Below are 14,907 nucleotides of genomic sequence, written 5' to 3' on the forward strand. Positions count from 1 at the left end.
GCCACTTCCTACTTTTAGTGAAGAATTTTTTTCTCCCACTTGTAGTTCTTTTCCCCCCTCTTTTTTGCCCAGTTTCAGAGAGGGCAACAGGCACCTTTACTCGAATTCCTTGAACAGAAACCCTGTCTCTCAACTTGCTTCTTACTACTCCCTACATTCTTTAGTTCTGCTCTCTCTGCACTGCCTCTCCTCCTGTTCCCCCGGTGCCAACGTCGGCGGTGCTGAGCCACCTGCACTGCCCACACGACACGAGTGTGCAGACCTGTCCCCACCTACACCTGCGCTGGGGACACCACAGACACTGGCAGATGCGACAAACCAAGCTTCTTCCCCCTAACCCTTCTCAGAGCCAATTGTTAGATATTCACCAGCATAGCACTGAAAGGTCTGTGAATTTAAAAACGAGTTTATTAGAACTGTGTGTAACGTAAGGAAACAAACCTACTGCCTCGGAATGAGAAAAGGTTTCCACAGTCGGGGACTCTGTACTGCAGACTTCACATTTGCAGATTCAATGAACCAAAGATAGAAAATATTCAGGAAAAAAATCCCAGAAATTTCCAAAAAGCAAAACTTGAAATTGCCACAAGCACGGCACTATGCTAAATCCACTCAAATGAAATAATGGTAGCCATACCGGGGTGTTGCCTATAAGCAAATATAGGTTATATGCCAATACTACAATATATCATTTTATACAAAGGACGTGAGTAGCCACGGCTTTGGGGCCATGCTGGAACCGATCCCCTGCAAACACCAAGAGACAACTGTTAACGTAACTCAGGATTCCTTTCTGCTTTCACTCAACTTGGGCCCTTCTTCTCTCTAGCAAACTATCTGAAAACCTGTCACTACTAAAAAGTCTTTTTCATGCTATTTCAAGCTGCCAGCACTAGTAATTTCCCAAGAGAAAGAACCTTATTTCCTAGCATGTTCTACTAATCCTCAAGACCTGAAGTCTGCAAGAAAATGATCTGTTTTCCACATGGCTTTTCTCTACCCTAATCCTTGCAGGCTCACTGGCTCTCCTTGCACAGACACAAAAAAGGAAAGGAACAGAAGTCACTGCCTTCTTTTTCCCGTCTCTGAAAGAGCTTAAATTATGTTTTTCAGTCAGGAAACTTATTGTGGGAAACCAGGCACTAACTCCAAGATAACTTTCCCTGTTCTTTTTTAGTTCCAAAAACTGAAATTGATTGTATTTCTTAAGGAAACTATAAAATGCACACACACACGTTTGTTATTGTTTTCTGTCACCAAGCAAAAATGATACAATGCCAAGAACATCAGTTCCCCGATTTAACTGTTGCCTCATTGATTGGACACATTATTTACTGAGTACCTGCCACGCACCAGGGCCATGTCAGATGCCAGGTGTACACCTGTGAGTAGACAAACACGGCCCACGCCCTTGAGGATGTAACTACCTCAACAACCTTCACTAATCTTATTCCCCAAATTAGGACACACTTCCAGACCTAGTCTGGTTTCCAAAACCTAGCCCAGGGCAGAGCAGGACAACTATAGGCTGCATTGAAACTGTTACAGGTCAGCCCTGGGCACAATTTACTAATCAAATGAAATGCACCATGGCACCACCAGATGAAACTTGCTCTATTCTGCCACCAAACAGGGGCCGACCCAGCTCACCACACTGTCCTGATGAACGCAGTGGTGACCCCTGGGAGACCCCAATCCCACAGCAGCTTTAGAGCGGACAGATACTCACAGGTCCTTTCACCAACCACCCATGAGTGGCTGGCTAAACGGGCCCAAAACCTATCGAAAGCTTTCTGAAGTTCTCCAGCACACTGAACTGCAAACAGTTGTAATACTGCAACAGCCCACAAGCCACATGTTTAATATCGTGCTGCCTATTTGCAGGTATCATACTTCATATTAATATATAGTATTTAGCTATAATGTTTAAAAGTACAAATAGGGATGTTGAAGATGAAGCCAGGTGAAGATAAAGGAGGTGTTTCACTCACATCCTTTAAGTCTGTTAACATTTTTGTCAAGCTGACCTCTCCCTCTGTTCCAGTGCTTGTATAGAACAAGCACTGAATAGAAGCATCTTGATGAAGAATTCACAGCATGTAAAAGGCATTAGAAAAACGTAATCAGAATCCATGGAAATGACATGATCAGGTAATCAGTAAGACCTTCAGATGCAGATTAATTTATTGTTCACATTGATGAGTCTTAATCACGTCCATGAATCGCTTTCACAGAGACCTGTGAATTAAAAGGAAGATCCCTCTTCGTTACGTGAAAACACTAGATCTCATCATTTATGTTTAAGTGGGAGAAGAAAAGACACCTTTTATTTTCTCACCACGGTCAACATGTAATAATAATATACTAATCACAGAGAGTGCATATAAAAAGAGAATGTCATCCTGGTAACAAAGGAACACTGTTCCCAGTGATTTCCAACAGGTATTATTAGAAGGAGGCCTAAAGGTCTCTGATATTTAAAACCAATAGGTATGTGTCAAGGATGAAGCAAGTCTCAAGTAAGGTGACTTTCTAAGTAGTCTGGTTTAACATTCAGGGATAACCACATCTTCTACAGAGAATAACTTGGGCAAAAATTACCCACAGTCCTTTCTACAAAGCAACCTGAAAGGGTCTTCTAGCAATGTGATGAATAATTCAGGGTTAATAATTCAGACAATAGCTTTACTTAGACTGGCAGAACTAATACAGGCCAGCACTCCTTTCAACATTCCTCTGCTTCCTTTTCACTAAGGTAGAGCGCAACACCTTCATATTTTAGACAAGTGACTTCCCCAGTATAGGAGCCACTGTCAATAGTAAACTGCAAAATGATTTTAGATGGTATACGGACTAAACCTGGAACAACACAGAATGAATCTCTCTCTCTCTCACCTCCCGCCTCCTCCGCTCTCTCAAGACAGACAGCACCAATGCAGAGTTTTTGGCACATTGTCATCTACTTAGCATTGAATGGACACTATTTTTAAACTTGTATTGGCTATCTCTACTATTTGTGGCACATTATAGTTTTCCAATTAATGTAGTCATTTAAGGTTTCATTTAAAAATACATTTATTTGTGATTTTAAAAAGTGAAAAATATTAAATAATAATAGAAGTGGAATACAATCCTGGCAAAAATATGAAGGTGGCATCTGAATGACAGGTGCTTGGGAAACACAGTAGTGCAGCAATTAAAACAGTCTGGGTTCAAACACTCCCTTCACAATTCACCTTGCTGTGTGAGTTTGTAACAGGGTGCAGCCTAGAGGGGGGTCCCCAAAAAAGGGATTTGGAATGGGGTCCAGAACTCAAGGTGTCCAGGAAATACTAGAAAGACATATAAGATGTCCTCACCCCTTACCCACCCCCCCCCCAGGTGTCAGCTGAGGACAAATGGAGCAGGGCCATTGAGAGTTGTTTTGCATAGCAACAGTTTTGCAGATAACCTCTAGAATGGTCATTTAACATATCTATAACCTTTAACTGGCTTCATAGATATGTTAAATAGCTGTGGCCATGCTTTGAGCCAGGGAGAAGGGAGTGATTTCCACCCAGGATGTAATTGGAAGGCAACATCCCCTGGTTACAGCGCCTGCATGAGAGCTTGGAGATGACTGGCTCCATGCCATGGGGCCATGCCTGCCCAGACTCACTATGGCAGCCCAGTAAAGTTGGGAGGATATGGGCATCCTGGCAGGTGTAGGTGATTGTGGGAGGAGTTAGAAATGGGGCTACAAAGGAAGACTGGCGCAGGGATTTAAACACAGACCCAGCAATCATTGGAGAGAGAGACACCCAGTTCTGGAAGAGTGAGGACCCCCTCTTGGCCATGTGAGGGAGAGAACCATGCGCTTTCGGCCAGAGTGGGGACCCCCACAGCCATATAAGAAGAGAAGAAGAACCATATGGTTTTGGCCAGAGTGCAGACCCCTGTAACTCTGGTAGAAGAGGCCCACACGGCTTTGGGGTGCTCCCTTTGGCTGCATGGCCTGGGAAGCAGGAGACACTTTGCCTGGAAGAAGGGTGAAAGAACTCTTTGCCAGTAGACCATGCGAAGGTGCCACATGGCTTTGGAGTAATTAGAGATTCTGCCTGGATGGCAACACAGCTGACGGTGCCAGTGACCTGAAACACAGATGTGTGCTTCTTTTCCTGAGATATGGTACCCTGAACTAGGGCAAGGGGGAAGGAAGCGCTGTGGGCGTCTGTGGTTATCCTAAAGGACTTTGATATTTTAATGGGGACATTGGGTCACTACTTTAAGTCTGTACAGCTTTAAGTAAATCTTTCCTTTTCACAAATCTCTGGCATTGAGAGATGTCTTTCCTCTGGCGGCAGACAGCCGAGCCCAGTAGGTGGTCAGGATGGTATTAGTATACCGTCCTTGGGAGGGGCCCCTGTTGTTCTGTAACAGTTTTTGGCAGCCCTGGGTGGGCCAAATATTGCCCCCCCCTTGGACCTCTGTTCTGTAACAAGTTCAGTCAAGTGACTTAAGATCTCTGTGCTTCAATTTCCTTATTTGTAAAATAGAGGTAACAGTAGTATCTACTTAAAAGGGTTACTATGAAGATAAAGGGGTTGTTACAAGTAAAGCATTAAAATGGTACCTGGCATCTGGCAAGACTTATGTACAAATTAGTTACTACTAGTAAAATTACTAATATTTTATAAGTATATTTAGTAAATAATGATATATTCAAACTTGACCCTCTGGCCTGCAAATTACGAGATAAGGGAGACTTATTCATGGGTGAAAAGAAAAGAAAGCTCCTTGTTTTTCTTTAAAATAAAAATGCAGCCAATTGGGGTGTGTTTAAAACCCACATGATTCTCTAGAAACCAAAAAATCAAATACCCTGTCTTGGATGCCACCATAGTTTCCTATCCTCTCTGCTTACAGATTCCAGTTTCATTACTAAGATAAAAAGTGAGGCTGCCATCCCTTATCCTTAAGATACCAGCCAAAGTGTATCTACAACTAGGTACTTGACTCCTCCAACATCTCAACATTCTGCTTGATTTACGCAGCACCCCAAGAATCACTGTTCTCTTGAACACTGATTGTTTCAGTAAAACACTTTCTGTTTACATTACAGCCACTTTACACGCAGTAACTTTCAAAAAATCTGCTTGAATATCACAATGGTTTGAATGTTTGTGTCCCTCCCCAATATTCATGAAATCCTAACCTCCAGGAAAGGAATTAGTGCCCTTATAAAAGAGCCCCTTCTCACAAGGAAGGCCTCATGAGGAAATGACTTTGACCTGGAAGTAGGCCCTCCCCCGACCATGTAGTCACTACCTGATCTCAGACTTCCAGCCTCCAGAACCGTAAGAAATAAATGTCTGTTGTTTATAAGCTACTTAGACTGTGGTGTTCTGTGATAGCAGCACCAACAAACTAAGACAAATACAAAAGCAAATGGGCATCACTTATTTTTCTTTTTCTTCATATGATTTTCTCTACTTTAGCTTCAAAGCAAATTCCTCCTTTCGTTCATGTAGCTTAGTGTGACTCCCTAGAGTGAATCATAAAATGTAGTGGGAAAGTCACTTTCTATTAAAGTCACTCTTCCCCAGTTAAATGGGCATTTTGGACTAAAATGGGGAAGAACGAAAAACACTGCTCAGTGATTCTGGATTACAGACCCACACGGTGTCTATGGAAAAACAGCTTCCTCAACAATGTACTTGAGTTATCCCATCTAATCCCATAAATCATCATCCCCACTAGAACCCAGCTAGACTTTAAAAAAAAAAAAAGAAAAGAAAAAGAAAAAAGAAGCAATATTGTAACTAATGTGAAGGAAAATGGTTAACAATGACATTAACATAATTGCAAATGTAAATTTCAAGGTGCAGGGAACCAGCAACCCCTCAAAGAACAGATAATACAATCTGATTGCTTTTGAATGTCAAATGTACCTGAAGCTTATAGCTAGGTAAATTGCCAGGGCAGGCTCTACACTAAGTAAGAGTTCAAAGCCCATTTTGTAAAAATCTAAGTCCATGTTCTGATCCTTCTCAATTCTGTGAAAATTAGACCTTTACTTCTCTCATTTTTTAAACAACCATGTACTCACACCTACAAGGCAGTTCTTTAGCCTGATTTAGAGACAGGACCACAGCCCCAAGCACCTGGGTACAAATCTCAGGTGTGTGCAACCTTGGCATATCACTTAACCTTTTTGCACCTCTGTCCTGCCATCTAAGGCTGTGATCACAACAGCACTCACCTCACAGATTTGTTGAGAACAGTAGACAATGCATGGTCACTGCCATGTCATGTTAATGTTAGACATTATCAATAATGGTCATATGTGACCTTCACATGACAAGACAGAGCTATCACCATATGCTCATCTCATGGACAAGGAGACCACATGTTTCAGAGGGTTGCAACATGTCCAATGTTACAGAGCTTACCAGCCAAGATACAGCATCGGAACTGCCCCTTGTCACCACCTGAAACAAACTGAAGATTAAGAACAAAAGCACCAATGGCAGATGACTGAAGGGACATGAGAAATGTGCTGTATAACAAAAGGTCTTCCTAATGACTATCACAGTTTTGTAAAGTATCGATAATTTATTCTGATATCTCACAGTACACATGAATAGAACAATTAAGTAGTTTAAAATAAGGGGAATCGTCCTGGCTGGTGTGGCTCAGTGGATTGAGCACCAGCCTGCAAACCAAAGGGTTACTGGTTCGATTCCCAGTCAGGGCACATGCCTGGGTTGTGGGCCAGGTCCCCAGTTGGGGTGCAGGAGAGGCAACCGCACATTGATGTTTCTCTCCCTCTCTTTCTCCCTCCCTTCCACTCTCTCTAAAAATAAATAAATAAAATACTTTTTAAAGATCAGGAGAATAGACAGATAAAAATCTCCATTTATGATGTTTATTATTGGCTACTTCAAACCACTCTCTCCTTATTTGCAACTTCTTGTCCATATTGTTCCTATTAGTCTTATGCGTTTAGGAGACATTTGAGAGGTGTGAGGAAGAGAAAGTCCATTATAGTCTATTAGGTTACATTTGAGCCACACGTCTTACTCCCTGGCCATTTGGTTACCGAGGACAGAGGACATGGAGCCCTACTGCCGTCTCAAAGAGCAGTACGTTGTATCACAAAGCCCACCCACTCAAGAGTCTTACCCACCAGCTGCTAACTGAGTATTGGAGATTCCAACACGCTAAGGTGGGTTAAAAAAAAGATTTAATTCCATCGATATAGCCACAAACACGTTCAATGAGTTGGAATTTTGACTTGGATGTGTTGGGTGGAAAGAGGGATGTAGAAAAGGTACAGAAAAAAGCAGGTATCCACACAGACCAACTTTTTCCTACCTGGGACACTACAGTACATTGATTGCTAAAACAGTTGCAATTCTCTATTTCTGCAGCTTTCCACTCACTTTGCATCCCCTTTCAACAAAAGATTGAGCTTATATCCCCAACTTGCTCTGAGCTGATTTTATAACTTGCTTTGACAGAAGTTAGGCTGTGTTAGTTCGGAGCCTAGACCTGAAGGGGCTTCATGAAATTCTGCTCTTTTCCTTGAACCATGTGACTCCCATGAAAAACTGGGACTGGCTGGTAGAGGAGGAAGAGACCATGTAGTGCGAATCCCAGGGTCCCAAAGGATGTTATCCTAGACCCAGCTGCACCCAGGCAAGTGAGCATATCCAGCTGAGATCAACAAAGACTCTTCCCAACCCACAGCCAACCACAAATATGTTCAGAGTGACGCTACCAAGGCTACAAGAAAAACCCAGCCAACCCAGAAACTTGTGAGCCATAATAAAAACTTATGTTAAGGTATGAAACAACAGATAACTGATACAAACACTTTTATCTTTCAATCCCTATTCCGGGCATGCAAGGTTTCTCTAACTGATGAGCACCTTCAAGTTAACACCAAACTAGATCTCTTAAGAAACTACCTACTTGAAGTATTAATAGACTTCACACAGGAGGACAAAGAAGGTAATCAAATGAATATGGGACATGTCAAATAAATATGTTCTAGCTCCAAGCTACTGCTAAGATCTGGCACAGTGCATGGCACATGCTAGTTAATCAGTAGTTGTTGAATGATGTAAAGAAAGTGTGCTTCTCTGGATATTATCTCCTCCAGTAAAGGGGCCACACTGAAGCACACTCTGACGCACATGAGCCCAATGAAGACTCTATACGGATTATTAGGGTAACAAGACGGCCCAAGAAAAGTCATCTTCTACTGTTAATACATCTAAATTTTGGGTCAAGGCATTAGCTTACAGTCCCAAATGTAGCACAACTATTAGTTATCACTCAATCTCCAGTGTTGGTGGTACACCAGTGAGCACAGCTGCCTTCCAAGACTACACTGCCAGGCTGACTTGCAGCTAGGTATGGCCGTGTGACCCAGTACTGGGCCAATAAAGTACAAACAGAAATGTCACATGGAACTCCCAGGAAGGCTGCAGAAACTGAGGGAGCTGCCTCAACCAAGAGGGTCCCTTTATTCTAACTCCTTTCCATTGTACATCTGGACTGTGATACGACGACCTAAATTAACTGGCCCCTAAGTAACCCTGAAAATATAAGTTACATGATTGGGACAGAAAGATAGAAACCCGAGCTCTTGACCAGACCACGCAATCATGGAATGCCTGACTCTGAGTCTCTTTTCCATGAATTTCCATCTTGTCTAAGTCAGTATTATCTTTTCACATTTTTCTGTTCTAAACAGTCGACACTAATCCTAATGATATAACAAATAGGGCTACTCAGAACATACTTTTAGGAATCCCTGACCTTACAGCTTCCTAGATGTCTCCTTAGTACCATAAACCCAGTTTTGAAAATTTTTTTTCTTCAGAAAAGCAGGCATCACCTTTATTTAGATATAAAGAAAGTGACCTAATTCGCTGTTCTCCACTAACAATGATGAACATGCACTTACCCACACGCCCTCCTTGCTCATGGGGCTTCCACTGAGTGAATTCTGCCCATGTACTTATGCCCCTTCCCCCTTATTGCATCATTCAGTGAATGAAAGTGGATCTGCTTTCCCATTGTGACTCTCCCTTGCCACTCCTCTTTAAACAACCGGTTATAAAGAAATTTATTTGTTTAGGCTTTTTCCTCACAGAAATCCAGGAATTAAATCGCTTTGCCAACACTGCCAGGAAAACAAATCATTTGTGTTGTGGCTGAGCCATAAGGCTCACATCATAAACACAAGCAGAGCCTGCACAGCTTTGCTGTCACAAAGCCATTTGGGAGAAGATTTTCATGGCAGCAGCTGCAATGTTTCTACCAAAACAACACCTACACTTTGCTAGAGCTATTTTCAGAGAAGAAGGTTTCCCCTACTGCTATTTAAATTGTTAAACTGTGTAGTTAAAAGCATAGGCTCACAGGAGTCTGGGGCTGCAGCCCCAGCTGGAGAACACAGCAGCCACTTCTTGGCTGGAGGACTTCAAGCAGATCACTTACCCTCACTGACCTCAGAGCCTCATCATAAACGGGAATATCCGCACCTTAGAGAGGTGTCCTGCAAACTGATGAGCTAATGCGTGCTTAGCACCGTGGCTACATGACAGGTGTTCCACAAATAAAAACTGTATTAATTCTAACCAAATTTGATATGAAATACCATGAATATCATGGAAAACAAGGACACAAGAACCTATGGGTAAACTGTATTTAAAAATGCCACATGTACGTTAATATGAAAATACGAATGTGCCTAATACTCTATATGTAGAAGCAACAGAACCTTATTTATCCACAGACCACTTATGCTACTTTTTCTCTACTCTCCGAGGCAGGTTATGAACAGGAAGTCAGGGAAAGCTCTCTGAATAGCTAAACTAGACGTCATAAAGCCTATTGACTGAATCTAGACTGAATCCTTCAATAATGGTAACTAATTTTGTTAGCATTCACTAAGAACTAGGCACCAACTGACCCACTTCTCATGGAAAACTGTCGTGGACTCTGATATGATGACCAGATCCTACTTCAGGGATGAAGAACTTACTCCCTTGATCTTGCAAGTGCTCCAGGCAGAATGAACAAAACAGGAATGGAAGTCTGACAACTACGGGATTAAATAAACCACATCCATCCAGATTGGTGGGGGGCAGAGATGTGGAATGGGCTGGCCCCACGATCATGTGTGGTAGGTAAAAAGTTGGGGGGTTATCTCAAGACTGAGGAGTCAGTCCCAGCCCCACACTAGACCCCAGTGCCATGAAGATAAGTCCCTACAACTTCTGGCTACAAAAACCAACAGGGATTGAGTCAGTGGAACTTGTGGAGTCCCAAGCAGTTCCCCTTAAAGAATTCACACACAGATTCACTCAGACTTAGTCCCTCTGAGCGCCAGCACCAGGACAGCAGCTTGGAAAGCACCAGTGGCACACAGGGGAAGAACTGAAGTGTCTGCATCACAGTGGGAGCTGGGGGACAGTTTTCTCCCAGACAGAAAGGCAGTCAGAAGCCACTGTCCCTTTTCTGAGCCCTCTCTACACACAGCCACAGAGCCGACAGGTGGGTACCTTATCGGAAACTACATCAAACTGGTTGACATGGTTTGCCCCACCCTGGAGATCCCCTGATACTCCATCCCACCCAATTTATGGGCCCACCCAAACTGTTAACCATACTTTTCCATATGAATGGCTAATCTTGGCTCATGCTTCACAACTTCCTAAATCCTATCAAACAAGCAAGAGATGGCCTCAGTGAGTCCCCAGCCCCCATACCTCTTCCTAAGTGACCCCAGGCTTGGCAACAGCAGCAACCAGCCTAAATTCACAGCTTAGCTTTGCCCGGGAACCTCCAAGCTAGCACAGGCAGCAGCCACCTCAGATTGCTTTACAGCTCCTGGAAGGTGGCCCCGGGAAGAACACAGGTTCTGTGCCACTTAGAAAATCCCAGAGCCGGCAAACCAAGGGGACAGCTGCAAAACACAACGGAGCACCACCACCCTACTGCTGCACAGCTGATCCTCTATGGAGAGGGGACACTGGTGGTCTGTGGTCACAGGCAGTCCTTGCAGCTGATTGGCCTAGGTAAACCCCTCCCATTGACCTGCCAACAGTAATCAAGGCTCAACTATAAGAGAAAGGCGTACTCAGCTCCCATGGAAGGCACATCTCAAGTACTCATCTTGGAAGATGGGGAAAGCTGTTCACTGAATCCTACAGGACACCTGCTAAAACAAGCCACACTACCAAGACAAGGAGTCATAGCAGTTCCACCTAATACATGGAAACAAATACAGGGAGGCTGCCAAAATGAGGTGATAAAGAAACATGGCTCAAATGGAAGAACAGATCAAAACTCCAAAAAAGAACTAAACAAAATGGAGATAAGCAATTTATCAGATGCATAGTTCAAACTACTGGCTATCAGGATGCTCAAGGAACTTAATGAGGACCCCAACAGCATAAAAAAGATCCAATCAGAAACAAAGGATACACTAAGTGAAATAAAGAACACTTTCAGGTAATCAACAGTACAGTGGATGAGGACAAGAATCAAATCAATGGTTTGGAACATAAGGAAGCAAAAAACAACCATGCAGAACAACAAGAGGGAAAAAAAATCCAAAAAACATGAGGATAGTGTAAGTAGCCTCTGAGACAACTTCAAGCATTCCAACATTCACATCATAGGGGTGCCAGAAGAAGAGGAGAAAGAACAAGGACTTAAAAATATATCTAAAAAAAATAGTGAAAGAAAACTTCCCTAATCTGGTGAAGGAAATAGTGATGCAAGTCCAGGAAACACAGACAGTCCTAAACAAGATGGGTGCAAACCGACCCATGCCAAGACACATCATAATTAAAATACCAAAACTTAAAGATAAAGAGAGACTCTTAAAAGCAGCAAGAGAAAATCAGATAGTTACCTACAGGGGAGTTCCCCTTAGACTGTCAACTGATTTCGTAAAAGAAACTTTGCAGGCTAGAAGGGATTGGCTAGAAATATTAAAGTCATGAAAAGCCGGGATCTATAGCCAAGATTGCTCTACCCAGCGAACATATCATTTAGAATCAAAGCAGACACACAACTTTTCTCCTCCTCTCTCCTTCCCTTCCCCTCTAAAGATAAATAAATAAATTTAAAAAAAAAAAGGCAGATAAAGAACTTCCCAGACAAGGAAGAACTAAAGGAGTTCATCATGACCAAACCATTATTACATAAAATGTTAAAGAGACTTATGTAAGAAAAAGAAAATGAAAATATGGACAACAAAATGGCAAAAAATACAAATCTACCAACAACTGAATCTAAAAAACAAACTAAGCAAACAAGGAGTACAGAGACAGAGTCATGAATACAGAGAGTGTTTTTTTTTTTTTTTTATGGATGCCTGATGGGAGAGGGATATGGGGAAATGGGTAAGGAGGTGAGGGGAATAAGAAGTACCAAAAGGTAGTTACAGAATAGTCATGGGGCTGTCAAGTACAGTATAGGAAATGGAGTAGCCAAAGAACTTACACACATGACCCATGGATATGAACAAGGGTGTGAGGATTGCCTGAGGGAATGGGGGTGCTGGGTGGAGGGAGGCAATGAGGAAAAAACTGGGACAACTGTAATAGCATAATCAATAAAATATAATTAAAAGATAAAAAATACTTGCCCAAAGCCACCTAGCCAATGCCCAGAGTGACTGGGACCAGGACACAGGCATTCTGACACCAGAGCTCAAACTCTCAATCACTCGGCTCTGCTACTGCTCAGTCAAGTTTGCATTTTTATGTCCGATAAAATAAACTGAGTTACCTGGCTCTTGTCCTCACAGTAGACTGCAAAACGCAAATTAGAAGGAGAAAAAGATTTGTTATCAGAGACAATCAGCAAACAGACGCGACTCTAAATCTTTCAAACGAACTAGTTACTGAGTGATGGATGGCTGAGAGGCCACAGAGGGAACAGGGAGGCAGCCCACAGACCAGCAACCTTCAAAAGCTAGCTTTCCTGGGCAGGAGGGATAAGGGAAGAAAGTGATGCTATCAGAGCAAGAAACGAAGGACAAGAGACAAGAGTGGAACAACAGCACAGGCTGCTATGGAGAAAGGAGAAGGCAAGTGGGAGCAAAAGCTATGGAAGAAACAAACAGCTCCTCCTAAAGATACCAAAACAAGCAGGGAGAGGCAAGGAGAAATGGCCTTGGGTCTCCCCTGGGTCACCAAAGGGCAAGGAAGCCTGGGAAATACAGTTCCCTATAACACAGATCTAAGAACAAGTCTGTGAATGAGTAACACAAAGATACGACTGCTCGACTAACAATACGGAAACATTTCAAAAATTAAAAAAAAAAAAGATTAAAAAGGCAGATTTGTCAAAACTTAGTTTAATGTCAAGTAGTCCTACATCTCTGTTGTAGACCGCTCTGCCTGGTTCTAGGAATTGTATCTCTACCCCTTGTGGCTAAGGGTGAGGGACGACCTTTGGAATGTAAGCCACAGGAGACAAAGCTTGTCTCTGGTAGCAAACGCTGCCTCAGTTCCTCTCCCTGCCCCCAGAGCTTGGTCGGAAGTCAATGACGGGTAAGACCCCTCACAGTGGGGGGCAACCTAAGCCAGACTCAATCACTTGGGAGGCCTTCATGGAAGGACTCGGGGGGCTGCAACGAAGAGCAATGGACCCTAGCCCCGGGGCTTTGACAGAGCCCAAGTCCCCATGTTCTCGGGAGAAGCACTTCCTGGCTCTAATCCCCTTAAACCTGAATACCTGTTGGGGAGAGGTGCAGCTCCTTACCTTGCTAGAGCGTGTCCTGGGGAAAAATCTGGCATCACAAAGACTTCCTGATAAGCCTGTGAAATCTGCTCTGCTAAGAGTGCTTTCATTCATATATTAAGGGTTCGAGCAGGAAACCCTAACGCTCTGTTCCTGACAGACTCTGACTCATAGTAAGCCCTCAGATTTCTTTGAAATGTTATCTACTGTTTGACCCTTGCCACCTTGTATCCCCGTGTATTAGAACCCAATAAAAGTCCTGGAGAAGGGGGCTCGAGGCCTTTTTATCCTCGGAGAAACTGGCCACTGCTGGCCTTTGTCTCCCCTAAAAAACTGACCACCAGCCCAGGGCCTTTTCCCAGCAGGGAAAATGGCCACCCCTCGTCCCCAAGCAGATCACATCAATGTCTCGGTCATATTTACGCGAGGAAAGCCTCTCCCACCATTTTCCAGCAGTCCCTAAGCAAACAATGGCAACAATAACCATGCCTTTCACTTATACGGTTCTTCACAAGGCATAATGCTGTATTACTGCTCAGTTCAATAACTGATATCTACAAGGACGAGGCTAAGGAGTTTCAATTATTCTCTGTTTAGATAATCAGGGAGATATATGTTCTAGAACTATTCCCATCATAAAAGTAGTGAGTTTATTTGATAGAGTGTAGTAGAACTTTATCCTCAAAATTTCACTCATGTAGAATAAAATGTTCCCCACCCATGTCATCTAAACAAGGTGTTAATGCAGCTGTGATTTTGGAAGGCCAGGTCTGGCCATCACAGTTTTACCGGCTCTTTGACAAAGCAAGAGCCAGAACACAAATTCTTGCCCTGTTCTCAGAAGCCCTTTGCTAACTTGCCAGATGTGGCAGAAATTCTTGGAGGTAGGTAGGGAGGGAGGGGACAGATGAGAGAAAAACTCAAAAATGTGTTACCAGGAATCTCCAGTCAGTGCTGGCTTCTGCAGCACACATACTAACACGGGAAAGACACCAAGATTAGCCCGGCCCCTGTGCAGGGATGACGTGCAAATTCGAGATGCCTTCCATTATTTTACTTTCCTTTTCTAATGACCACAGGTACATAACGAAGGCTCTGATGAGCGAATGACTCAGCTTACCCACCTGAGGGCACTGCCTGCTTCAACCCCAT

The 14,907-nt window shown here is 43.2% G+C and overlaps 1 protein-coding gene and 1 non-coding gene across 8 annotated transcripts in view; one reads left to right on the plus strand and one right to left on the minus strand.

The window, feature by feature from the left end:
• PLCB4 (phospholipase C beta 4) overlaps positions 1–14,907 on the minus strand; it is a 380,642-nt gene that overhangs the window by 288,775 nt on the left and 76,960 nt on the right. The window lies entirely within an intron of this gene.
• On the plus strand, positions 14,707–14,810 carry LOC119057284 (U6 spliceosomal RNA). Its single transcript, XR_005084049.2, has one exon. It is a non-coding gene; the product is annotated as a U6 spliceosomal RNA (small nuclear RNA).

The sequence above is a fragment of the Artibeus jamaicensis genome, unplaced genomic scaffold (assembly GCF_021234435.1).
Source record: "Artibeus jamaicensis isolate MK-2021 breed Jamaican fruit bat unplaced genomic scaffold, CSHL_Jam_final contig_685, whole genome shotgun sequence".
NCBI classification, from domain to species: domain Eukaryota; kingdom Metazoa; phylum Chordata; class Mammalia; order Chiroptera; family Phyllostomidae; genus Artibeus; species Artibeus jamaicensis.